This window comes from Nycticebus coucang, chromosome 16, assembly GCF_027406575.1.
Source record: "Nycticebus coucang isolate mNycCou1 chromosome 16, mNycCou1.pri, whole genome shotgun sequence".
Classification (NCBI taxonomy): Eukaryota; Metazoa; Chordata; class Mammalia; order Primates; family Lorisidae; genus Nycticebus; species Nycticebus coucang.
Window position 1 is genome coordinate 53,924,810 of NC_069795.1, and position 17,507 is coordinate 53,942,316.

Here is a 17,507-nt window from a genome sequence, read left to right on the forward strand (position 1 = left end):
AGGAAAAAGTCACAGCAATAACCAAAATTCAAATCTGAGCATTCATTTTCTCCTAATTTTCAGTCTTGCTTCTACAGCCTTGCTGGGAGAATATTAAAACATATTCAGCCCTGTCATGAACAGAGACACACCAAGGAACTTAATATTTCAATAAAAGTAGAATCAATGTGCCCATGGTGTTTGGGTCAAAGATTAACAGCCAGAAGATGGCTATTATCACCTTTTTGCAATAAAGGAATATAAGTGCTAATAGCTTAAGGGACTTACCCAGAGTCTTTTTAAGAATTTCAAGTGGTGTTTAGAAGAGGACCTGAACGGTTCTCCTAGTTTCTGATTTGAGGTAATCACGGGATAATGTTGCTGCCTCCTAGATGCCAAAACATACTTCATATTTCTTCATTTGATACTTAAGGTATAATATGCTGTTGAGAAAAACCCTGTTTTTAAATTATGAATTTTAATGATAATTTTATCTAACACAGAAAAAAATCTTTTAAAATGTTTGACATATTATTAGAAATAGCTAATAAAAATGTGCTTAAGTACCTGCTTGCATGAAAACTGCAAATACACAAGGGTTTACGGTAAACAATAAACAGGGAGCAAATGCATCTTCACAGAGTACCAGCCAAGCAACAGCCTGGAGGTCTCAAGACCTCACATCTCCTTCCCAACTCTGCCTCTGGGGAGCTTTTATGAAAAACCTGTCTGGAAATGGGGTTCCTCGCTTGTAAAAGAAGAAATAAGGAAATAGAAGCGCTCTCTATTCATTCAAGAGCTAAAGATTACAGTTCACACGGCAATCTAGCAAAATTTTATTTCTTTTAGTGTTTATTATTTTCCTCATTTCCCTGAAGATACGAATCAATCTCAGATACAAAGCAAATTTTAAAAATGTATTCTATTGACCCTATACCTTAAATGCAGAGATTCACTTCTGCAGCAAAATGATTGCTTGCAAAGTGAATCTTATAATCAAGAGCAAACAAACAAGCAAAAACAAGTAAGCATGTCCTGTGGATATTATTACACACTGCAAAACTGATAGAGAATAAATGTGTAATAATTTTTAAAACCCTGAATGAGTTGTCGTTATTGTTTGTTAACATTTATGGAATAAGTTTTATTCCTAGTACACTATCAAACTCTATTTTAAAATGTTGCCTTGCTATTCATCTCTCTCCCCTCCTCTCTCTTTTGCTCTCTCCGCTCCTCCCCCCACACATGTGCTTTTAGTTTTCTCCATTATGTCAACTTCAAAATAATTATGCAAAACAGTTTAAACCAAAATTACAGTGAAGGTCTGATTGCATCCCCAGAAACAACTCCAACTGCTAAATTTAGACATCTAGGTAAACTTCAATAAAAGATGCTCACCAGGAGTCAAATAGCTCAAATATTTATTAAGGATATAACATTGCCATTATGTAAATACAGAGTACTGCTTCCAAACAATATATTTCAAATCTGTTTCATAAAAACTATTAAATTGTTCTAGCATTTGAACAGATACATTAACATTCCATTAAATTTTCACTTTCAGAGGAGATTATCTATTTAACTCTAAGACTTAAATGATCACTAATGCTTTTTTCATGTAAAAAGGTTTTTTCCCCATCTAAAGATTATTCACAGACATTATTTTAAGTGGTGTAAAATATGCAAAATAACTACCTTCAAATTACTCACCACCATTCAACGATTTGTATCACTTGGAAGCCTGTTGGCCAACAGCATTACATGCCGAAAATGATAAACCCAGGTCAGTATATTTCAGCTACCATTATTACCAGGAAATACAAAAAAAAGAAAACTCACTGCACTATGAAAATCTGTCTCTACTTACCATTACATTTGTTATGATGAATATATTTTACTCTAAAAAAAGAGTTTAAATTTTATAAAATCTTAAACATTTGGGGGAGAAGTTTATTGTTACTTTGGCATTGACAACAAACTGGTCTGAGACGCTGGCAACCTGAAGGTCACTGTGGTGGCTGAACGACCATCGTAAAAATTAGGAAGAGGGTTAATGAAAGAAAAGAATTTAAAGAAAAATTGCATCATTTTTAGTGTATTAAGATCAAAATATAGTATTGATCTATTTTTACAGGTGAATGATGAATATTCCATAAATTATTTATATAATTGCTTTAGCTTCTCATTGTTCCTTTTATGGATTACAAATTTAGCAGTTATCATAACAGGGGTAGGACAAGTTTCAGCTGTTTTATTTTCCCCATCCTTGTCTGAATGAAACAATCTAATGAGGTCAGTTTGTCTCTCTGCTTATGCGATCCCTTCAGGCCCATGGTTATACAGAGAGGCTTGTTCTCACCAGTGGAGGGGCTCTGCCCGCCCTCTTACCCTGGGAGCACACAACTTGCACAGATGTCCCCATTGGTTTCATTACAGGACAGCCTACATCCTTCACTAGCAACTGAAAGGCGTCGCTCTAAACTATGAAATGTGAAACATAAATCAGGTTTTTGAAGGTAATGTGCTGATCAGAAAATTCTCAGAATAAAATATACAGTGAAATTGTATGATATTATTTTTTATTTTTATTTTATTATTATTATTTTTTTTTTGTAGAGACAGAGTCTCATCCTGTGGCCCTCGGTAGAGTGCCGCGGCCTCACACAGCTCAGAGCAACCTCCAACTCCTGGGCTTAAGTGATTCTCTTGCCTCAGCCTCCCGAGTAGCTGGGACTACAGGCGCCCACCACAACGCCTGGCTCTTTTTTGGTTGCAGTTTGGCCGGGGCTGGGTTTGAACCCGACACCCTCGGTATATGGGGCCGGCGCCCTACAGAATGAGCCACAGGCGCCGCCCAATATTATGTTTTATAAAGTATAATCCTAATTATTTTCCAAAAGTGCTTAGAAAAAGATAGAAGAAAATACATAAAAATGGTACATGTAGTTGCCTTTGTTCATAGACCATAGCAAATTTTAAGTTTTTTTTTGTTTGTTTGTTTTGTTTTTGTGGCAGTTTTTGGCTGGGGTTGGGTTTGAACCCACCATCTCCAGCATATGGGGCTGGCACCCTACTCCTTTGAGCCACAGGCACCACCTTGCAAATTTTAAGTTTTTTTCTACTTTGCTCCTGATAATTTTAAAATTATCATTTTTAAAGTAAGCATATTTAAACCATTTATAAAAGATATCTCTGAAGAGGCCAGTGGAAAGAAGCAAAGGCCCACATACCTCCTCACTTATATTCTTGGAGAATTTGGCCCATATAATCTTTTCAAAGTCAGCAGAAACTCTGAACGACACAGAGAAAGTATGTGTCAGGGAAATGAGTTTACCAGGTACGAATCATTAAGAACCTACACACGTGTACGGCAGAGGAAGTAGAGGAAGCAGACCAGGTGATACTTCAGGTGATACTTTCAGAGGTATTCGTGCTGTTCTAGAGATGAAATTTACATCAACGACGTAAGTATTAATGTAAATTAGGATATGATGATACTAGGCACAAAGTAAAAGGTTAAAATTAAGATTTCATGAAAAGCTACTACATGAATCAATGTAAATTTTAAAAGCATTTTTTGATAATAGCTGTCTGTTTGGTTTTCAGATCCCCAAAGCTTTTGCTTTCTCTCAGTTTTCAACTTCTTTCAAAACTAAAAAAGAGAATTAAAAGAGCTACTTAATCATTGATATCTTTCAGTTTACATATCTACTAATGAATGTCCTACAAGAGAAAATACTTTTTTATCAGACAATCCTCTATGTAAAATATATTGCTACTGATTCTACTTTTTAAGAGGAGGATTTGTTATGTGCACAGGTCTTGTGGAATGTTCTGATACACAATTCTCACCAATGACTACAGGAAAGATATTTATATGAAATATGGGATAACACAACCACTTATAAGGATGGCAAAATTACAAAACCCCTACCTTTGTGCCCAGAATTTAAAAGAAAAGATCTATTTGATGAAAATTCACCTTAAATTTTTCTTAAATATAACTTAATGGATTCAAGTACATCCTAACCTCTCTTCTAAAGAAGACAGAGTGGTGAACTAAAAAAATAAACGGTCCCAGACTCCAGGTTATCACCAACTACATTGTCAAAGAGGTCTATTTATGAAGATATTCTAAACATAGATATCTAGTAAGTTGTTAAAGATTATTACAATTCAGAAACCATCTCAGCACAGCTTTATTTTTAAAATCCCATAAACTAAATATTCAAGGTATGGCACAATCACAGCCTCCTAGATGACCAACTTATTTCCTGTCTTCCACCATTCTAGGAAGTAGCTGAAGAAAGTTTCTATTAAGTTAAAATCTAAAAAGAGTTTAGAGTTATTGCATAAAAATAACATCACCATAAATATAAAAGTAAAGCTATAAACAATCATATGTGTGCTTTGGAAAATTGAGCTTTTAGAAATAACTTTAAAAATATTCCAGAAGATCTCGGAATCTGGTAACTGTTTCAGAATTAAACTAACTTTAAGTTTAAACACGTATACACAATCCTGTTTCCTACGAAGCTTTGAACACAAGTACAAAGACTGGGCAAAGAAAAAAAATATCAAGCTTCTAGTTTTAACCTAGAATTAAGCTTAGAGGTAATATCCAAAATAATGAGGGCTTAGGTTTAATTAAACTTGTATTTTTTATTTCAAATTTGCTACTTGTTTGAAAACCTCTTGAGGATAAAAACTGCCTGTCTCAATTATCTGAAAATATTTCAGAAGGTACCAGACTCTAATCGCTGTTCAATAAGTATTTCTTAAGTAAATTCACTCATTTCGATCCAGTTCACACTTCCTAAATACCTACTCTGTGACAAGCCATGCTGATATATAAGAGGATGAATGATGAATCTCAGGCCTCTCGCAGTTGTTTTGCCCTCATTTTCCACATCTCTTTTTTTAAAAAAGCATGCTGGACTGAATGCTTCCTACTGTTCTTTTCTACCCTAAAATTCTATAATTCCATTACCATAAGTGTTAATTATTACCTTTCAAAAATATTGAAAACCACCTTTCTGTAATTGGTCATAACCCTTTAATTCATATCCTTGTCTTTCTTCTCTTATTATGTGTTGGGTGATTGTCATCCAAGACCCTAGGTAGCTGGGGTTTGAGTGACCCAAACCATTGTTGTCAAAGAGTCGCAGTTCTTCATTGACTCATCTTTTCACTTTTACTAAATTTCTTAAGTGTTGTAACCTCCTTTATATATAAAAGTAGCAACAAAAGTAGCTACTCTTACTTTGAAATTTTCTGATGAAGATTAAATGAGTTAAAACATAATGAGTTCCTTGTACCTAGAAGGTATTTCGAAAGTTTTTCTGTATGTTGTCTCTATCAGTTCTTTCTCTTATAAAAATGATAACAGGGGACAGGTTAAAAGAACTTTATGTTAAGCAATGTTGTTGTTTTTTATTTTTTGATATCTAAATAATTTTAAAGGTAAGCTTTTAGACATAATTATATCATAGTCCCTTTGTCTGAGTTTTTTTTTCTTTTTAAGAATGGAGTATAAATGCTATCCCTGAAAGGTAAAATTTGTCCAAAATGGATTAAAAAAAGACCTTTTTTCTTCTTTCTTTATACATTTCAGTGTTTGTCAGAACAAATATGCATGATTTTTTGTTTGAACTCTGTGTCTGAAAAATCTCTAGATTTTTCACCTAGAACAACTCACTCTATTGATCTACAATTCTTTTCTAATCTACAAAAATAAATAAAACAAATTAAAAAAAGAAAAGAAAAAAAAATCCTGTAAAGATGCTCTCAAATTTTTCTCCCAATTTTGGTTATGATTCTTTTTCTACTACTTCAGAGCTCTGTCCAGGGTGTACTTTGCATGTTATAAACAAATGCATCTTTGGTTTATGTAAAGAGCATAATCTTTGGACTAGAACAATGGCAATTCAAATCCTATCTTTACCAAATGTATAGTTTAAGTAGTTGCTTAACTTTTGAGCTTTGGTTTTTTCATCTGTAAAATAGTAAAAGTAAGACCTCTTGCACATTAACATGCAATAGGTGATCATTAAATTGTAGCTGTGCTATTTAAATCAAATATATTTCTGCAGTGATTCTAAATCATATTATCACTAAGTTATAATCCAGAAAAAGAAAGAGGAGAGAGAGAGAAGAAAGGAAGCAACAAAGGAAGGAAAGAATGAAGGAAGAAAAAAGAAAGGATAGTTTCCCACTAAATCATGGCTTGTCATCATTGCAGGTGATTTCCAATTACACAGATAGTAATGTACAGGGGAACAATGTACTTTTCAAACATCAGTGATACAAGACATTACTACTATTATTATTCACTGAACATGTATCATTCTGGTTGGCAAGATGTCTCAACAATCATTTATCATATTGAATTCCAGCAATCAAAGTATTAAATCCACATTAAAGAAGATGAAAAGGAAAGAGCTTCTACTACACGTTCTTTATGAAAGGGCAGGGTCAGGTGCTTTCTAATGATTTAATGATTGAGTGCTTCCTGTGTGAAAGACAGAATGTTAGATGCAAAGATATAACAGTGACCTAAAAAATCAACAAACAAAACAAAAAATCTCTATTCATGTTTGAGCACACATCTTGGAAGAGTAGACAAGCATTAATATCATTTGGTGAAGATAATGAGTAAAGAGAGGAAGTAATTCGCAAAAAAGGATACTATACTTTCCCTTTTGAAAACAAAAAGGTTTACTGTACTTTACTGCTTTATTGAAATAGAACATTTAACTCCCCAAAATGTGAATGTTTAAAAACCTTCAAAGCACCTAATCTGGAAAATTTTACATGTATAAATGAAAGACAAAGAATAATAATATGAATTAATGGGAAGCAAATGAGTCAGTGACCTGAAGCAAGGTGCCACCAGAATTAGAGTGATAAGTTCAGAATATTTTAAGGAAAGAAGTAAGAAGTGAAAATATTATTTTACCAAGTTTGATTAATTTATGAACTTGCGGACTTCAATAATCTGAAGTTTAAGCAAATGAAAGTGTATGAAGGAAAATAGATTTATTAGTCCAAAACCAGAAAGGGGCTGGAGGTGAATTCATAAAACACATTGCTAATTTGGAAACAAAAATAAGGTTTTACTGTCATCTCACTAAATATCAACCCAATGTTCCTTCTCTAACTAGGTTAGTGGAGGAAATACCTTTTCTTTACCCATCCCAGGCTGAGGTTAGTGGAGGAAATACCTTTTCTTTACCCATCCCAGGCTGAGGTTAGTGGAGGAAATACCTTTTCTTTACCCATCCCAGGCTGAGGCCTCTGTAAGAAAAGATAAATAAACAAGAGAAATACATACATATTTATCTAATGTGAATTTTACATAATGTCAGACCCTTCTTAAGGAAATGAAGACCCAAAGAAATGAATAAACCCATATATTTTTAATGGTAGGTATGAGGGAAAAGTAGATAGTCTTAGAGAAGTATGACTGGATATAATATAATCCAAGGGCAGTAAACTGGGAAAAAAATCAGCAAGAATTGTTTGTTCAAATTCTTCTCTGTCTCTGTGTCTTCAGCAAGAAGAATGTTCTCACCTCCAGATTGTCAGTAGGTCACTATGGAATGTAGGTCTTAAGACCTACTTTACAAAAGGTCAAAAAATCTTACCCGATTCTTGGGAGAAAGGTAGAGGGCAGGTGAGAGTGACATTTTGCTTCTGTTGTTTTCTCAAATGCCCAGGTATCCTATTTTGGGGTAGTATGACCTGAACCCTATCACTAGCTCACAGTGTTTATGGCAATTCTGGACTAGCCACAGGGCCAAAAGGCATTTAGCAATGATTCAGTAAAAGTATCCATTGTACAAGTTTCTCTTTTACCTTTATAAATCATTTTTAGTTTTCTCGCTATTGTAAACAGGCATTTTGCCTAGTGTTTTTCACAACAAAGCAGGTGTTAAAAAATTAATGATAGATATAAAAAAAAGAGACTTGTATACATAATTTTGCCAACTTCTTTCTCTCCAGAGAGCTTCACAGGCAGAGGGGTGTTAGCATAAACTTGTTTAGACCTCTACAAAAAGACATTCTTAATTCCAAGTAATCCATTTGGTATTTCTACATTTTGCCAAATAGTGGCTATGTGTTTCAAATTACATGAGCATTGGACATCTGAGATATAGTTCCTTCTGGACCCATTTAGATGAACTTTACAAAGTACTCAGTTACAAAGTTCTTGATTTCACTGATGACGTTGTGAAAACACACATCATTTAACAATAATTTTACAACAGCTCATTTTTAAAGAAGTGAAAAACAGAGTCCACTTTTATATTCTCTATGATATAAGATGTAGGTAAATTAAAATAAATATCCAGATATTTATATTAATGATGATTTGGCCAATCATGACTACTTTGTTATTTCTTCTTTTGGTTTTCTTTCTGTGAATCAATGTGCTTGAGAAATCTTCATTTCCTAATCTTTCCTCATTCTTGTTTCTATCTTCAATGTTTACTTGTTAAATATTTACAATTTATTGTTCATTCAAAAGGAAAATAGATAATGCCATATGTATATAACTAATAAAGCATTATTGTTACATGATGTTAATTGTTACATAATGTTTAATATTTATTATCTTAAAATAATTATAACAGGAAGGAATTAAAATTTCAGAGATCTAAGAATAAAAAGGTATTTCAAAATATAAACAACGTGTCAGAGTAATTTCAGGAGCATGGAGTAAATTGATGGACTCAGCTAAGTTACAGAATACAAAACTGAATTAAGAATGTGAGTGACGAGAATCTTTTGATAATATTGATCTTCCCGTGGAAAGACAGTTACAGATAAGACATATAAAACCAAATATCAACACATTTCTTATATTGAGACAAAAAGAAAAGGAAAGAGGAAAAATATACAATTATAGAATAAACTCATTGTAATAAATGTGATTTGATGAAAAGTAAACATATGAAAAAACTAGGTGGAGTTCATGGAATTCAGAATTTCCAAAGTGACTATGTTTTAATATTCAATCTTTCCCCAGAAGAATTCTTACTTATGAAAACAATTTACTCAGAATTTTCTGGTAAGCATTATGAATTTAACACATGTGTTTAGTTTTGCTCCATCTCAAACACCACAAAATTACAGCAATTAAGATTTTAAAAAATAGATTCACAAAGCAAAAGAAAACTACAATTATGTAGAATAGATGTGTTATGTTTGGAAACTGGAAGTCTAATAGGTAGTTCTTACTGTCTGGAAGACCTGCAGGGGGAAGGCCTTGTGAGGAGGCAGGATTAACAAGAGGAATCTAGCAGATTCTCACCACAGGAGCCTGAAGAATTGGGAGGAGGATCAGTTACTTGGGGGAAGACGCAAGGCAAGAAAGCAAGGCAAGTGACTGAGAGTCTCCGTGAGAACTGCTATATCCTCTTTTCCCATCCCAACAAGCCAAGCCATTATCTCTTTGCTGCTTATGCTCAAGGTGCAGGCATTAGTCTCTGGAAAGGTTAAGCAATAGAGGAACTCCTAAGAATATAAAGCACAGATGAGGGAAGAAGTAATAAGATACTAAAAATGAGGTTTAAGTGAAAACTTTTACTCAACACTGGGTCTACTCCCCAATCCCGGTGCTTACACTGTTAGCTTTCAGGTCTATAATTCCCAGGCAGGAGATGGAAGGAAAACCCAAATCCAACAACAGCAACAACAGAAATCTTACTGATAGAACATACTGTGTTATACACAATGGAGGATCCCTTCAAACACAAGAGAAAGTCTAAGTTCTCTCTCCCATGGGTACACAGTGAACCAGCTCTACCAGGGAAGCAGCGCTCCAGTAAACCCTTAAGGCCTCGTGTGTAATGTAAATGAGAATCCAAGAATATGACACAGTTGGTATTGTCATATAAAACATGGAAATGAAAACCAACAGAAAAAAAAAGATAAAACAATAAAAGGGAATTTAAAGCAGAAAAAAAACCTTTAAAAGTATTTTATTGTCTTAAAGAAGTGAAGAAAATAGTAAATCTATGTCTCCACATTGGAATGTTATTTATAAAAGGAAAAAGTCTAGAAAACAAAAAACTTGAAAAATTAAATATAATAGCAAAAACTAGAAAGAAAGAAAGAATCAATGAATAAATTCTCTCAGAAAATAAAACAAAGGAAAAATAGGAAAGAAAATAAAAGGATAAAAAAGAAGATTGATTCAAGAAGTTCAGAAGTAGAGAAATTGGGAGGGTAAAACATCGGAAGAAAAACAAACAAAAAAACAAGGCAAGTTCCCCAAATTTAACTAAAGAACATAAATATCAACATTGAAATATAAATCATCCAGCAAAAACAAGTGGAGAAACAAAATTAAAAAAAAAAAACTCAGATACACACCCTTTCCAGTAAAATTTCATCAACTGGAAGTTTAACAAGTATCCTGAAATTTTCTAGAGGGCAAGAGAAAAGAAATCACAAAGGATGTAAATAGCACCAGCCTTCTTAAGAGCAATGCAGAAAGCAAAGGCACAAACGTAGAAATGATTTTAAAATTCTGAGGCATGAGAATTTGCTACCTTAAAATTTAAGTCTAAGCTATCTAACAAAAGTGAGAGCAGAAAGAAAAACTCTCCGACATGCATGTTCTCCAAATTTTTTCTTTCTTCATATATTTACAGAAAGCTGCTGAAGAATGTTCTGCAGCAAAAAAAAAAAAAAGGTGTAAATAAGAAAGGAAAGTACAAGATATCTTCCATCTCTATATCGATCAGACATCTCAATTCCAAGCAACATAAGGTGAGATTCAGTATGATTATTGACAGAGTTTACCTGACAGGTCATTCATAGGAGTATTGGAAGGGTTAGAAAAACAAGTCACTCCACTGCAGTCACCAAGGAGAGGGGACAAGTTACACCCCTCCAATTTCTACACCAGGAGGCCTGTCTCACATATGCTATCTCTGCTCCTAACAGAGAGCACTACATATCCCTCCCTTCATGTGCCTTGAATTTGGTGAAAGTCCACCGTGGGCACGTGTGACAGAGCCAATCCATGCTCACACATTTGTGTCCCAAATTAAAAAGAGTCTGGGAAATCAGAATCCAGCATCCTCAGTCTGGAAAATCATAATCCAGTATCCTCAGGCTGGGGAACCAGAATCCGGCATCCTCAGTGTGGAAATCAGAACACAGTATACTCAGGCTGAGGGATCAGAATCCTGCATCCTCAGTCTGGAAATCAGAATCCAGCATCCTCAGTCTGGAAATAAAAATCCAGTTTCCTCAGTCTGGGAAATCAGAATCCAGCATCCTCAGTCTTGAAATAAGAATCCAGCAGCCGTAATCTGGAAATCAGAATCCAGCATCCTTAGGCTGGGGAATCAGAATCCAGCATCCTCAGCTACTGCACTGTAATTTGCTTTGTACCTTCCTGCAACATCTGTAAGGATTGGGATTTCCCCAATCACAGAAGAGGCTTCAGATGCTGAGCACACCAAACAAATAGCAAATGTCCTTTTTAGATGGTATCCATGAAGTCGTGGACCCAGCCTAGGAGAGAGGTAAAATAACTATTCTATAAAAGCAAGGAGAAATGTGAAGATGATGGATATGCAACAAAGCTAGAGAACAACTGGACAGAACTGAAGCAGAAGATTTAATAATTACATTTCTGGAAGGATTTTTCAAAAAAAAATAACAGTGATAGATTATTTGAAAACTTTAATTTAGTAGAAAATAGGACTGAAAATTATTAGATTACATGGGGATTCTTAGACAAAGATTATTAAAAACAACAATAAATTTCAATTACCTCAAAATGCAAACAAAAACATTTTGACAACAAAGGAAATTTAATAATAGTGCTCAATATGGCTCTCATTTAAGCAATATTTGCATAGCCATCACAATGAAAAATTCTTAATAAGGACTCCATTAAAGCATTTAAAAACTGTGTTGGTTAGGTGGGAGGAGAAGAATATGTATTTGTGAGAAGAATACCAGAATGAGAGAGATGATTAAGAGAACTAAATCCTCAGTTTCCATAGTAGAAAGTTGGGAAGATGTTAAAAATGTTATTTTGAATCCTAGAGCTAAACAGCAGAGGAAATGGCTAAAAGATGAGAAAGTGAATCCACTAGGGGATTAGTTAACTATCGTGAGGGGGATGGATAGGGGATTTTAGTTTTGTACCTTATATTGTTATCGGTTAATTTTTAAAATATTTCCAAGAATTGCTTTGAAAAAAAAAGGGACAAATAATCTCTAAGTAGTAAAACAATAAGCAGGAAGAGCACAGTATTTACTCCTGGTAGCATCACAAATTATGTTACCTGGAAAAGCTATGTGTCAAAACCAGCAAGAACTGTGAAGATTTTTTATGTTTTGAGTCAGTAATTCCATTCATGGCAATTTTTCATAAGGAAACAATTCAATAAAGGAAATCCTGTTCATTATAGAATTATCTATAGCAGAAATAAACACAAAATAAATGTCCAACAAAAAAGATTAATAAGTTATGATAGACTTCAGGATATAATAAGATTAATAATTAAAATGTGTAACTATAAAGCACAATATAGAAACACAGAAAAATGTTCATGATATACAGTTAAATTAAAAAGGAAGAATGCAAAATCACAGGTTTGATGGGATTGCTACTATTTAAAACTGTGTGTGTGGGGGGAAGCATCAAGAAGTATAAGCAAAAAATAAAAATCAGATTTAAAATTAAATAGTAATGCAAAGACAAGTAACAGGTTGTTCAGCCATTAATAAAGACAGTGTATGAACTGGGGAAAATAATGGTATTCTCTCATGAAAAAATAGTTAATATTTTTGTGTGAATTTTTGCTGCATTGCAAAACACACCAAAAGTTAGAGGTTTAAAACAAAAATAATGTATTTAGGGTTAGAATTTTAAACTAGGTATTTGGTCCTTCTGGTTTGGTTCTGGTTTCTGCCAGGTTCGCTCCTGTTACCAGTTCAAGATCACCCTTAACAACAATGGCTCATCTCTGCTAAGAGAAGTGGACTCCCCTCCCCTGGCAAGCTCATCAGGACTAGGAGAGGTTCTCAGAAAGTGTGATATCTCTCAACGCCTAGGCATGGAACTTGTATAAGATGACTCTAGTTATATTCTAGTGGCCAAAACAAGCCCCAAGGTTAATGTTAAAATTAAAGGAAAAATTAAAGGAAAAATGAATTCCAGCTCAACTCTTCCTAGGAAGAGCTGCAAAGTAACATTGAAAAGGGCATGAATATAAAAATAAGTGAAGGAGTACCTTCATTTTTACAACTAGCCACAATTCTTAATACATAAAATATGTATTTTTTAAAAAGTAGAAAAAATAAAAAATATATAAAACAGCCTAAAGATACGATCATAAAACTCACTGAAAAAAAAAAAAGAACACAAAACCCGTTACACATTGAAAAGTTTTAATATAATAAATGCAAATTTAACTACACTGGGATATCATGTTTTGCTTAACAAGTAACATTTCCAGAATGTTGACTATTTACTCTGTTGGGGTAATTGTGGGGAAAATCTCCTCCTTTCATACATTGCTGTGAGAATGTGAAACGGTGGAAAAGAATTTGCCAATGTAGCAAAATTACAAATACATTTATTCTTTGACCCAGAAAATCCCACTTTTTTTTTTGTAGAGACAGAGTCTCACTTTATGGCCCTCGGTAGAGTGCCGTGGCCTCACACAGCTCACAGCAACCTCTAACTCCTGGGCTTATGCGATTCTCCTGCCTCAGCCTCCCGAGTAGCTGGGACTACAGGCGCCCGCCACAACGCCCGGCTATTTTTTTGTTGCAGCTTGGTCGGGGCGGGTTTGAACCCGCCACCCTCGGCATATGGGGCCGGCGCCCTACTCACTGAGCCACAGGCGCCGCCCCAGAAATCCCACTTCTAAGAATCTGTCTTAAAAAGTACAGTGGCTGATCCTTTTGTAGTTCATAAGCGTGACGACTGGGTTTTCGTGCGCATGCGTGAGATGTGCCTCCCACCAGTCTTGTTAGACGTCGGCACGTTCCCCGTCTGGCATGAAAAAAAATATATAGTGGCAAAAGTATTAATAAAATTATATACAATAATTAATTTGGGTAATATTCATTAAAGTATAATTTGTAAGCAAACCCATGTTCATCAATAGGAAATGTGTCAAATAAAGTAAATTAAATATACATAGTGGAATATGAGTCAACTGTTAAAAGGAAGAAAGCGGCTCTGTAGAAAACTCTCATCTTCAGGATTTAATGCTAAATGCAAAAAGAAAGTCATGCTACCGTTTATCTGACAAACCATATGACAGTGTGCATTTGTTTAGTCTTAAACAAAATGAGAGGATAAACCATAAAATTAGTAAAATGGTTCTCTATGAGGGAGAGAGCCTTGTGATAGAGGTTAAACTTCTCTGAATATACTTGTTTTGTAGATATGTGTTAAGTCATATTAATATTTTATAATCATAAAATAAAATTATATCAAATTAAATAATTTGCAAACTGCAAAATTCAGAAGCCAAATCAAACTTACCATGTATTTAGTTCCTGGCTCAACCAACAAAGAAAAATAATTTCAAGTGATAAAATAGTGATTTTTTGCTTGTCCACCTAGAGTAAAATTCACTGTAAAGACAAAAAGAGTTTGGGGAAAAAAATACCCTATATATATATATATATATAATCGATTAAAGCGACATCATAAGCATTGAATACACAGAAATCACATAAGTAATTTGAAATTAATAGAGTTAATTATATTCCCATAATAAATCTATTATTAATAGAATTAAAAATATCCTTAAAACTCATCATTTATTTCCTTTTTAAAATGCTATGTACAAGCCTGTCCTCTAAGAAGACAAAAAGGCCCTAGAAACAGTAAGAAAGCAAGAAAAGAACACATCTTAGACTTCAATTTTGATCTCAAGATGCCATTTGCCACTAAAAGGAATCAGAAATTATTCAGGCAGTGGCTATATCCATGTTTGGAAAAGGAAATGTTGAAGAGTGCCTGATAGCAAGGGATCCATCGAAGACCACGGTGGCTCAAAAAGAATCAGCAGGATAGTGGGGCTGAGTACATAGGAGTTAATCAGTTCGATGAAAATATTTCAAATTGTATATAAAACCAGCACTTTGTACCCCATGATTGCATTAATGTGCACAGCTATGATTTAATAATTATAATAAAAAAGAATAAAAAAAAGAACCAGCACTAAAAGCCTCTTGACACCAAAGAGGGACAACACGTATATCAGTAAAAGTAAAAACTGAGCTGTGGTGAACAGTGCAGGGCAAATGTCCTTCTAATAAAATGATTTTTTTTTCTTCTGTGTAGATGCCTGGTAGTGGGATTTCAGGATCAAATGGGAGGTCTAATTTGAGTTCCTTGAGGATAGATGATGGAATACCTACCACATAAGAGGAAAACTCAAATCAATTCAAGTTGAGGGTGGAGGAATGAAGGGGGGGTGTGTTACTGTGTGTGACACACCTCTTAGGGGCAGGACACAATTATAAGAGGGACTTGACCTAATAAATGCAAACAATGTAACCTAATTCCTTGTACCCTTGATGAACCTGAAACAATAAAAGAAAAAAAACTGAATAGAGTGACGCCAATTAATTACGTTAAAACCCAAGAGTGCAAATAATATTTTAAAATATATATATATTAATCATTTTAGGTGATGTAGATAACTAATTCATTCCTTAGAAAGAGTAAATAAAGAAAAGAAAAAAGTATATAAGGGCTCTCCTACATAAAACAAATACTCAAGGTAACAAAATGTTTTGCTGTGACCTGAACAGAGACAGACAGACAGAACGTGCATCCCGAGAATCCAGTGCCACATGGGAAGTGTTTGTGTCAAGAGTGGCAAGCCTGAATCAGATTCAGACATACAAGTAATGTGATCTTTTAACAAACTGCAAGAGCGAAAATTAATAAAAAAGGTAACTTAAACATTAAAACACATACAGAACTAAATACACTGTTTTGACCTTATTTGGATACTGATTCAAACAAATCCAACGTATACAAACTGAAAACTATTATTTAATTGGGGGATTTTGACTACAAGCTTGATTTGATGATATTACTGGGTTGTTTCTAATAAATTTTAGATATGATAATACTGTGGTTATGTTTAAAGGGAATCTTTACCATTTAGCAATCTATGCTGAAATATTTACGGATAAAATTATATAATATCACCATTTAAAAAAATAATACTGCTCTGAGTTGGTAGAGCAGAAAGAAGTAGAGCTGAAGCAAGGTCATTATCAAGTGAACATATCATAGTCTATGACACATTTACCCACTCTCGAAAGGTACAAGTACCAATGGTTTGCAAATTTTCTTCTTGAAATATTTTCTATGTTGATATGATTGAAATAAAATGTAAGATTTTCCTTCCATTTATAATATAAAAAATCAGTTATATAAACCAAAGAAAATTTCAGAAATTTTATTAAAAATTATTCAATTAATGATTCAAACTAAGTGAAATTGTATCTCTCTCATTTCATCCTTCCTTTTGCTCTCTTATTATACACCTATTCCCTATTCTTTAAATTTTATAGTCATTTTCCATGTTATTTGCTTTTTGCTCTCCATTTATTTATTTATCAAGTACATTTATCTATAAGGGACTTTAATGTGAAAGGACATTATGACTGTCCTCTCTGAGTTTCAAACTTCACAAAGTTTGACCCCGTAGTAAAAAAATTTAACGGTTAGCAGTTAGTCTGCCAGTATAGCTTATTAATAGTTATCTACTGGTGTATGTATAAAGCTTCAATCACAGCAGTAATACGCAGTTCTCACATGGTCCACTGTTAAATAACTCAGCATAATAAATTTAGCTGTTTTCACATGAACCAGTGATGCGCAAAAATAATCTCCTGCTAATCAGTAATAATGACTATATACCCAGTGAGTCACCGTTACACTTTAAGAAGAAGATTGTGCTAATGCATGAATAATTATTGACCTGATTAAGTGTCCAATCCTGCTCTTGGAAAAAAAAGTGCACATCATTTAACAATTCAACTGTATATTGTCTGTGTGATAAAAGCAAGTGGTAATTTGGATAACTAATGCACCAGCTAAATTTCATCAGGCAGTTCCCAAAAGCAGATGATTTCCATCTCCCTTAAACTCTTCAGGAACCTACATTTTTCTCTGTGTCCTTAATGTGCTGCCAACTATTTCCTTTTTTGCCCCCCCCCCAAAGACAAAGGGAAAAAAGAATTATAGAAAATGAAGTAGATGATAGGGTTTTATGTGGCTCATATTTAAGAGGGCTTGGATTTCAGAGAAAAATCTATTACACGTTAGCACCACTGAACATTTCTCTACAAGGCCATGTTTGAAAGCTGTAAGAAAGGGAAGCCTTTTTGGGAAACAAGAAATACACAGAATTCCATTCCAGATATTGAACAAAGACCAAGTTGGAGTGTGATGAGAAGCTAAGAGCTGTTATTTGACAGGTTACTGTTGTCTCTGATCAAATTGTTACTTCTGT

At 34.0% G+C, this 17,507-nt stretch overlaps 1 non-coding gene across 1 annotated transcript; it reads left to right on the forward strand.

The window, feature by feature from the left end:
• The first annotated feature begins 13,914 nt into the window (after positions 1-13,914).
• Positions 13,915-14,017, forward strand: LOC128568309 (small nucleolar RNA U13). Its single transcript, XR_008375115.1, has one exon. It is a non-coding gene; the product is annotated as a small nucleolar RNA U13 (small nucleolar RNA).
• The last annotated feature ends 3,490 nt before the right edge of the window (positions 14,018-17,507 follow it).